The 8,939-nt window shown below is 39.9% G+C and overlaps 1 long non-coding RNA gene across 2 annotated transcripts; it reads left to right on the plus strand.

The window, feature by feature from the left end:
- The first annotated feature begins 834 nt into the window (after positions 1 to 834).
- Positions 835 to 5,418, plus strand: LOC137124521 (uncharacterized). Of its 2 annotated transcripts, XR_010913976.1 has the most exons (3): positions 835 to 1,285; positions 1,480 to 2,826; positions 2,948 to 5,418. It is a non-coding gene; the product is annotated as an uncharacterized lncRNA (long non-coding RNA). The 2 variants fall into 2 exon arrangements; XR_010913975.1 differs by lacking the exon at positions 835 to 1,285 and having other exon boundaries at positions 1,293 to 2,826.
- The last annotated feature ends 3,521 nt before the right edge of the window (positions 5,419 to 8,939 follow it).

Here is an 8,939-nt window from a genome sequence, read left to right on the forward strand (position 1 = left end):
TGGCCAAGTGACATGTAAGAATGTGTCTTTGTCCAAGCCAAAACACGTCCAGCCCAATGACATATGTTTGCAGAGGACGTGATGATAAGTGCTGACATTTCCATGTGTTTTCTTAAGGTGCAACGCACTGAGCTCACAGGTTTACCACTGATAAACAACCTGCACCATTAAGTCGGAAAACAAAGGGACACAGCTAGAGACAAATGTCGTAAAAAAACACAGAGGAATGTTTGTCCACTCAAGAGACAGATATTTCCCTCAGGAGATGCTGGAGACCAAAAACAGAGCTAGAAGAGATCAGAATTTTGAGCTTGGATTCATCAGGTGGACTGAAATAGTTCTGATCTGAAGCTTTGTCCTCCAGTGTCACGTGACTGAGTATTTATCTGCTCATGTCTGTTAAATCCGGAAATATCAGTACACAATCGTGGGAAGTAAGTGAGTGATGATCTTCTGCTTCTGTTTTTACACCGAGTCTCTTGGTATTTGTCCTGTTTTTTGTGCACGAATGGCTTGTTAAACTGTGCACTGAGATTCTCAGAGCTTTGACAAGCTGACGTTAACAGAAAAGTCTCTGTGGGTTTGTGACACCTTCCAAATTAAAGTCATCATCATTCCACCCGCTGTTAATATGAACATGTTAATCAACAAGCTCAGCATTAACACCTGGAATGAAAACATTTAGAGTGAGTCAGAAGACGAGAGGAGGCCTAACTGGTTCGTCTGGGCAATTTTTGTTATGTCAGAGTCTCACACACACACACACACACACACACACACACACACAAACTGACTTCATCTTTGTTTCCTGTAAGTCATTCTGAAAGGGCCACAGTGATCTCAGGTTTGGAAAAGTCTCTTCAGATGATGATAGAAGGACCTGATACATAGTGACTGAGCCGCTGTGGTGGAAAGTAACTAAGTACATTTACAATTTGGAGATAATTTACAAGTATTTTGACTCCATATGTTTGTGCTTTAACAGTTTTTTTTACTCCACCTTTACCAAGACACAAGTATTTACATCTGAGTACTTGCTGATACTGAATACCTAAAGTACTTCACCGTTTTGCTTCTAGTCTGAGTAGCTTGACAGTAAAATACTCATCAATTTTAAGGAAAAGTGGAAATTCTCACGCATTGTTCTGCCAAAACAAATATGGCAGCGACGGCTGTTTAATAGAGCAACTGAAACTAACAAAAAGAAAAGGAAGATTTTAGGGTGAGATCCTGGATGGAGACGTGTGGACAACATGGACTGTAGAGTCCACACAGGAATGTGAAGGTAAAATAACTTTGACCTCCTAGTTACTATATGTAACACCGTTGTTTTCGATGTCAGTTGCAAATATTAAACATTTTTAAAATGTTCTTTGAAATCATGAGTAAGACTGTTAGTAAGTAGATCCTAAGAGTTTGTATTCAGGTTTACTTTGTCCTCATTATTTACATTTTTATCACCTCTGCCTTTACCTGCAGAGTGTGACCTGGTCTGGGTCCAATACGGGAGAAGTCTGAGTACAAGTACATGTACACATGCCACTAGACAGCTGCTGTTTCTGTTACACATCAAGTCTCTATAGTAACACTGATCTTTTTTTTTTATCACCTTTAAAGGTTTGTTTGCAGGTTGGTTCTCTCCTGAAACCCTTCCATGAATTAACAAGCATCACCAGCATCGACTTCAAAAGTATTTCACACTCTTACCTAAGAATTTAGCTGCTACTTAAACTTGTGATGCAGTACTTTTTCAGCTGGGTATTTGCACTTTTATGTAAATGTTGAGATTGTGAACATCGGCCACCTCTGCTTATTACAACTCACTGCACAGGAAATGATCCATCACAGACTTTTCTGAGCAAACTCGAGGGCTCAGGCATCACATAGTAAATCTTTCTCTGCTGTGACCTGTCACCTGTCAAAAACAAGGACAGAAGAACATGACATTTCAAACTAAGGACAAAGCACATACAGACTCACTGAAACTGAAAACTGAGAACATACTGTACTGAGCTGTGTCCTTTGTCTGACGGGAGATTCCTGTGATTTGCACGATGCTCACAGAGCGAATGATGATGACTTGTGCCTTTGTGCACAGCTCAGTCACTTTTTGAAACATTTGAAACTCTCTGAATTAACACCAGCAGTAAATTGACCTGCAGGTTTGCTGAGGCGAGAGCCACAACACATCTCACATCTAGGAACTAAACTGCTGTTCATAGTCCCTGCAGACCAGACACATACAACAACTCATAGATCCACCATGAAAGTCATTTGGTTCATGCAGCCTCACATCATCGACTGTCCCGGTTGTGTCCCGGTTTGACCAGGCAACAGAAGAACATTTAAAGGTTGACATGACAAGCAGCATCACGCACGACCGGTTTGTTCCCGTCAGCTGCTGAAGGCCAGTGAACCACAGCAAATGTCATGTAGGTGACTTTTGTTAAGTCCTCTGCAGGTCACAGGTGGAACATTATTCAGACTCTGTTGAACCTAATTATTTGACATCTTTATTAAGTTATTAAAATCAAACAAAGGAAGAATCTTTGATGTGAATGATATTATAAGTACTCGAATCCCAAAGTTGAGATTTGAAAATACTTTTCTTTATCATTTTACTGCACTGCTGTTCACACACGTCCTACAGCTGTAGTTTAGTCATTTTTCATACTCGTCCTGTTCCAGTGAACAATTATGAAAACACTAACTCTTGTCTCAACTTAAAGACACATAGGACACAGGACTGCTCGTGCATCGTAACCTAGAACGGATTTGCAGGTCAACTGCACAGGAAGAGACGCCCTTAGAAGACAGACACTAAAAGTATGTGTTTGCAAAGCTTTAAGGTGTTTCTGATTTACTTGTGTATTTCCAGTTTCTGCTACTTTACTGTAATTTTTACATTTATTTAATAACGACTGTTGTGTGTTGTTGTGTGTTTCAGCATCACATTGATAGGATAAAGTGCAGTAATACTCATCAGACTTTTATTGATGGCAGGTGTAAAAAGCTAAAATCATCCCAGAAGCTCATCTCACTCAGCTCTGTTTTTACCAGCTGCATGTAAGTGAAAAACACATTAATGCATCAATAATTATAATTCAACAATATCTTATTCAGACATTTAACCTGCAGTACTTTTAGTACTTCTAGTATTTTGTGAGCGGATTTTTTTCATTCTTACTTAAATGACAATCTGAATGTAGGACTTGTTCTCTTTTTATCTATTTGTGCTTGTTTTGTCATTTATTTGAAATTAAATCTGCATCATGTGCATTTTGTTCGTGTCCTCGTCTTAAATCCAAGCAGCTTCTTGTATTTGTTCTGCTCCTTCATCCCTCTACAAGCTTTTACACATAAAAATATGTTGGTCTTCACAGTATATTAGCAGCACTATATGACTCATTTTCTAATACTGAATATTTTATTGTGAAAGCAAATGAATTCAACATCAAAATAAATGTATTTTGTGTTGCATGTGCATTTTTTACTTGATGTACTGCAACAGGGCTTTCGGAGGAATGTTAATTATAGCACTTTTCACCTGCATTGTTCCCTGTCAAGCCCTGAATAGATTCTTGTTGGTCCCTGTCAGTCTCCTGTCCCCTCGGTGAAGACGCAGCCTGTCAGACTCATCAGCTTGTGTCTTTCTGCAAACTCACCTTGTTCTTTCAGCTACCGCACCTTCACACGTGTTCTGTGAAACATGTCATCACGTCAGCTGAAATTACTGCTTCCCTGAAGTTCATCCACTCATCTTACACACACCCTGTGGGTGTTTTCAGTCATTACACCGAAGCTTTTCTCATCGTTTATGCTTTTTCCCAGTTAGTCTGAGACACTTTTTCCAGCAGTTATTGTCATTACTTTTAATTTAATCTGCAAATTATTAGAACAATAAGCTATAACAACTTAAAGATCTGTACCTAAATTGTGATGTGCATGTGTGGGTGGGTGTGGATGTCTGTTCAGTCTATAAAGACTTATATATAATACATCCAGTAATTATTTACTTCATAAATGGCAACAATCAGTACATATGAGCAACACACACAATATATTCACATTCAGAGACTCAGATTATAAACATCTTAAATTACAGACAGATATTTTTCACAGGGGAACTGACGAGTCCAAACCTGTTACAAGCTGAACAACCCAATCTGGGCTGCACACAAGATAAAAACCAATACAATGCAAAAAGTGTCATGTGAGCACAACTACAACAGTAAGGAACCACTGAAACAGTTTCCTAATCCCACCTTCTTATGGCAACAAATATTTGGTAGTTTCAGTTAAGCACAGATTTTAAAATGACAGCTTCTCTTTTATTCCAACAGTGTTGACAGATAAAACCTGAGACTAAAACAAAGAGTTACCATTTAGAGCTTTTAATTTTCAACAGTCAATTTCACAGGAAACACCTGTCAGTCACATTGGTGAAATTTGGTTCATCTGATACAAAAGGTGCTACAGTATGTTCGCTGTTGTTTAATGTATGAATGATGCTGAAACTTTAGTCTCATATCAGAATTATTATCAGGACGAACCAATTGACCCTGTTCCAACACTTGTTGAGAGCTGCACAGTATATTGCTGTTGCTTTATGACGTTTTACAGTTGGAGAAAGTAGTAATGGTGGTTTTAGAATATAGAAAAAATATGAAGGCTGTGTGTTTTACTCAAATAACTTTGGTTTCAGTCCAGATTCAGATGTTGATCTCCTGAGAAAGACACTGGTATGACAGGTCTTCACCTCCTGTGAATTCTGTTCATACCCATCAGAAATTTCAACCATTAGAAAACATCACAAATTCCCTTCAATCGCTCCTTCGTGCTGATAAACAAATGTCGGGCTGGTTCTTGCACGATGCTCCGGTGGCAGGTGGTGCGTTCGGAGTCACGCTCATTTCTTCCGAGCAGAGATTCAATTAGCTGGAATAAGCGAGAACACCTGAGAGTGTGTGCAGGTGTAAACAGTAAAGGTGTCCTCACCAGAGCTTTCATTCATTAGAGGGAATATACTTATAAATGTATATGCATATCACATAAGAGCAGCACGTAGGCTGTTTGTTATTACTAGTGAATTTGTTCTTTATATGTGTGAGTCAAAGAAACTGGTTCTGCAGCTTTTAGCAACCTGACGGGAAACAAGAGCCGTGTTGTTTTGTCCAGTAAATGTATTTCTAACAGCACTTAAGGCTCAGAGCATGTGGTCACCGCACTATTGTGCTATTGTTGTGTGAAACATCTATGTGGGGAAAGTATATTTCAGTGTATCCTTTAGCTTTACAGGCTGAGAGGTGGGTTGGCTCTAAGGTTACATGGTTGGTTGAATGGAGATCAGCTGAGTGCAGTGACTGGGTTTAAAGAATTCTTAATCCCATGAAGACAAAAGAACAAAAAAAAAGAAAATTGTTATAAAGCAGAATGTTATGGAGCACAGTTAAATCCATCATTAAAAAATGGAAGGACACTTTTACAATCACTTCTTTTCTTTTTTGCATATTTATTGAATTTAGATTCTTCTGAAAACTCTGTTTTTACTTTGACATGACTGTTTTTCCGTGATTCAACCTTCAAAATAACATTTCAAAGCAAATTTGACTAATTTCTTCACAAGAAAAGCATCAAACACAGAAAATGAATAGTCAGCAGTAATCTGACAGTAAAAAATCTGAATGGAAAACCAACATGCACAGTCAAAGCCCCTTCACATGCCTCATCATGCTATACTACAATCATCTACAGAAACAACAGAAGGTTGCAAAAACCTTTAAGCATGTTCAGATGAACCTGCACAAGATGACAGTAAATTACACAATGTTTGTGCCTAAGGGTTTGGAGTCAGAGACTGGTAGAAGATGTTCCAGAATCCACCTGACCTGGTGAGGCTGCCCTGGGCCGTCAGGCAGATGATACTGGAATCAGCATCAGGGCATAACTACATCCAATGGTACAAAGAGCAGAAACTACAAGACTTTTAACAATGATTGTTTCCTATTTTCTCCAGATCCAGAGATCAGGATCTCTTGGCAAAATTATGTTTAATAATTCATTTCTTTTAAGACTTCATCTTTGATTTCTACACTTCTACATTGAATACCACATAAATCATCACATTTACAACTTCATTTTTAGAAGAGAATTTTCACGCTAACATTCACTTGTGTCACTTGTGTTGCCATGGATACAGACAGTCACACTATGGGCTGCAAACTGAGCCTTATGCAGCTTATTTGCTCATGTTTTAAAAAGCTGAATCCACAGAATCAGCTATGGACAGTTCAGTTTTACTTTAGACTGAGGTGCTGACAACTGTCACTGAACTACTGTGATACTGAAGACGTCTTCAAGACCTGATTAATCTAATGCGGGTTCTGAAACCTTCTCATAATTAGGACATCTGTAAATCATAGTCATGATGAGATGTGATTTTTTGTTTCTTGGGTTAATGGAACATGCTGCTGCTTCAGGTGGTTTCTGCAGACTGAGCTGGACGGAGGAGAAAGACGTGTTCATGTTTGTGGAACAAGGAAGTTTCCACAGTAACTGAATCTGAGTGACCTCTGCTTCTGGATGTGAAAACCTAAGTTTCACTCAACTAAACCCACGTTCTGAAAAACTCCCCAGATCAGCTTCTGCTCCGGACATGAAAACCAAATATCCCATAAATACAACAGCAATGATGTTAACGGTTTGTTCCTTTACTCAGACTAACATTTCTTTTTCTGCTTTCAGGTTAATGTATTAACTGTTAAGTCTCTTCTTTTTATTTTGTGAGACCCAAACTTATTCTGACACGTCTCCATCATTTCTGTCTCTCAGTCCAAAATGGCCGCCGTGCTGTGACTCTGGTTTCTGTTACATTTAATCATCTTGGATCAGTGTTGGTTGAGTTTTGTCGTGTGATTTTTGTTTTCTTTAACTCAGAGTCACATATCTTTCTGTTAGACCGCCCGTCCAACCTGTCCACCCCCCTTACAGCTGGGATCAGTTTGGTCTTTACTGTGTGGTGGTTTTTCTTCGCTGCTGTGTCACCACCTTTATTTCCCCATTTGTCCGTCATCGTCTATTGTATCAAACTTTTCATGTTCAAACAGTAACAGTCCTTTTTGTTTTCTGTAATTCTGACTTTCTTTGGCTGCCATCTCTCTCTGACCTTTAACCTTTGCTTATACATTACTGAGCTGTAACCTACTCGCTTCTTGTTTATTTCAGTCAACATGACAAACAATCTACTGCTCAGTACGTTTGGAAAAGTAACTTTGATGTACTATCCTCCACCTCACAGGTCATAAATGACCAAACCTTTACATGAATCTCATAGCAGCTGGTTTCATTGAGTGATGGATAAAGTGTCACTTAGTTCACTCTTTAGTTATAACCAGCGGTTTGAACTACAAACAGCTGCTCACAGGCTCCAGATGAATCAAGGTGAACTTTGGTTTCGTCAAGTTATTTTTATTTATCTATGTGATGGTTGATGACATGTTGTGTCTGGTGGTGAGTGGATGATTGTTGAACAACCTGAAGCTCCTCTGTTGGTGCAGTATGTGATGATGTGCTGCCACCTGCTGGCTGCTCCCTGTGACTTCCTGTCCACAGAAAACAGCTGATAGCTTCAGCTGGACTTTACAAAAACCCTGATGGAGATGACGATTTTACGCACGCACGCACGCACGCACGCACGCACACACGCGCACACACGCGCACACACGCGCACACACACACTGCAGCAATCAAACCAATTACAGCTTAACATATAAAATGACAAATTTACTATAGTGCAACAATATTTTGTCTTATTGTTGTTTAAAATGTTTTTGTGTAAAAGTAAAATGTCTGCACTTTATTCAGTAAAGTTACTGAAGTACATGGAACTGAGTAAATGTATCCTGTTACAGCCCAGTTCCTAATCTGAGCTCAGCCCTGCAGGACTGTTCTGTTTCATATGTGAACTCAGTCTTTGCATTAATGAGGGAATAAAAACACACCTGCCCATAAAACAGCTCAGACAGTAGGCACAGTCATATGTGGAACCAGAGCTCAGAGACCAGCGGCGCATTACAACATCATCATCTAGCAGGTAAGACACAAACTTTTCACATGTGATATTTGTCATTTGGGACCAACAATGAGGTAAAGTTGGATCCAGTTGCTGCGCTCTAATGAACTGATCTCTGTCCACGGAGAGAGACAGCATCTTATCATCAGGCTGTAACTCAAAGCAAACACATTCATTAGAGTCTTTACTCTGATGGATCCACCAAGTTTCCAAGCTTTTGTGCTTGCGCACCGGTTACAGCGCACACGGGAAACACTGGGGCCGAGTTTAGCGCAGCGGGATCAGACTCACACACATCAGTGCTGGAATTTCAGTAACCTCCAGAGATGGAAACACTTTTCCACCAGCCAAATCATTTCCGAGGATAAGATCTGTACCTGCAATCGGTAACTGATCTCACACAGCCAGTCACGAAATCGGAGGACAGCTGAACAAAATGCAAAGGCGCACGCGCTACACTCATCTTCACTCCTCACGCCACAATATCTGACCCGCAGTAAGACTGAGCTGAGAAGGGCAACACATCCCCACGAATCAGGGACTGTTTTGCACCGGTATCTCAAAATAGTGATGGGCACTTGACTTTTCTCTCCCACCAGAGGAACAAAACCATGAGAGACAAAAGGTTTAAAATCTTCATCACCTTTGTTATTTGCAGGCTCCACTGAAGGTGTGGAGAGCGGCCTGCTTTGTATTAGAGCTATGGGTGATGGAGGTTTGGTCGTTTTGGACTCTGTTCTTTTTAGGATGGACAGACAGCAATGAGGTGACCTTGCTCATGACAGTAATAACACTCGCGTGTTTCAGAAGCATCTATGTGGGAACGATGAGCGCTTGTTGGAGATTTTCTTTTTCTTTCATTAGAGAC

Source organism: Channa argus, chromosome 3 (assembly GCF_033026475.1).
Source record: "Channa argus isolate prfri chromosome 3, Channa argus male v1.0, whole genome shotgun sequence".
Classification (NCBI taxonomy): Eukaryota; Metazoa; Chordata; class Actinopteri; order Anabantiformes; family Channidae; genus Channa; species Channa argus.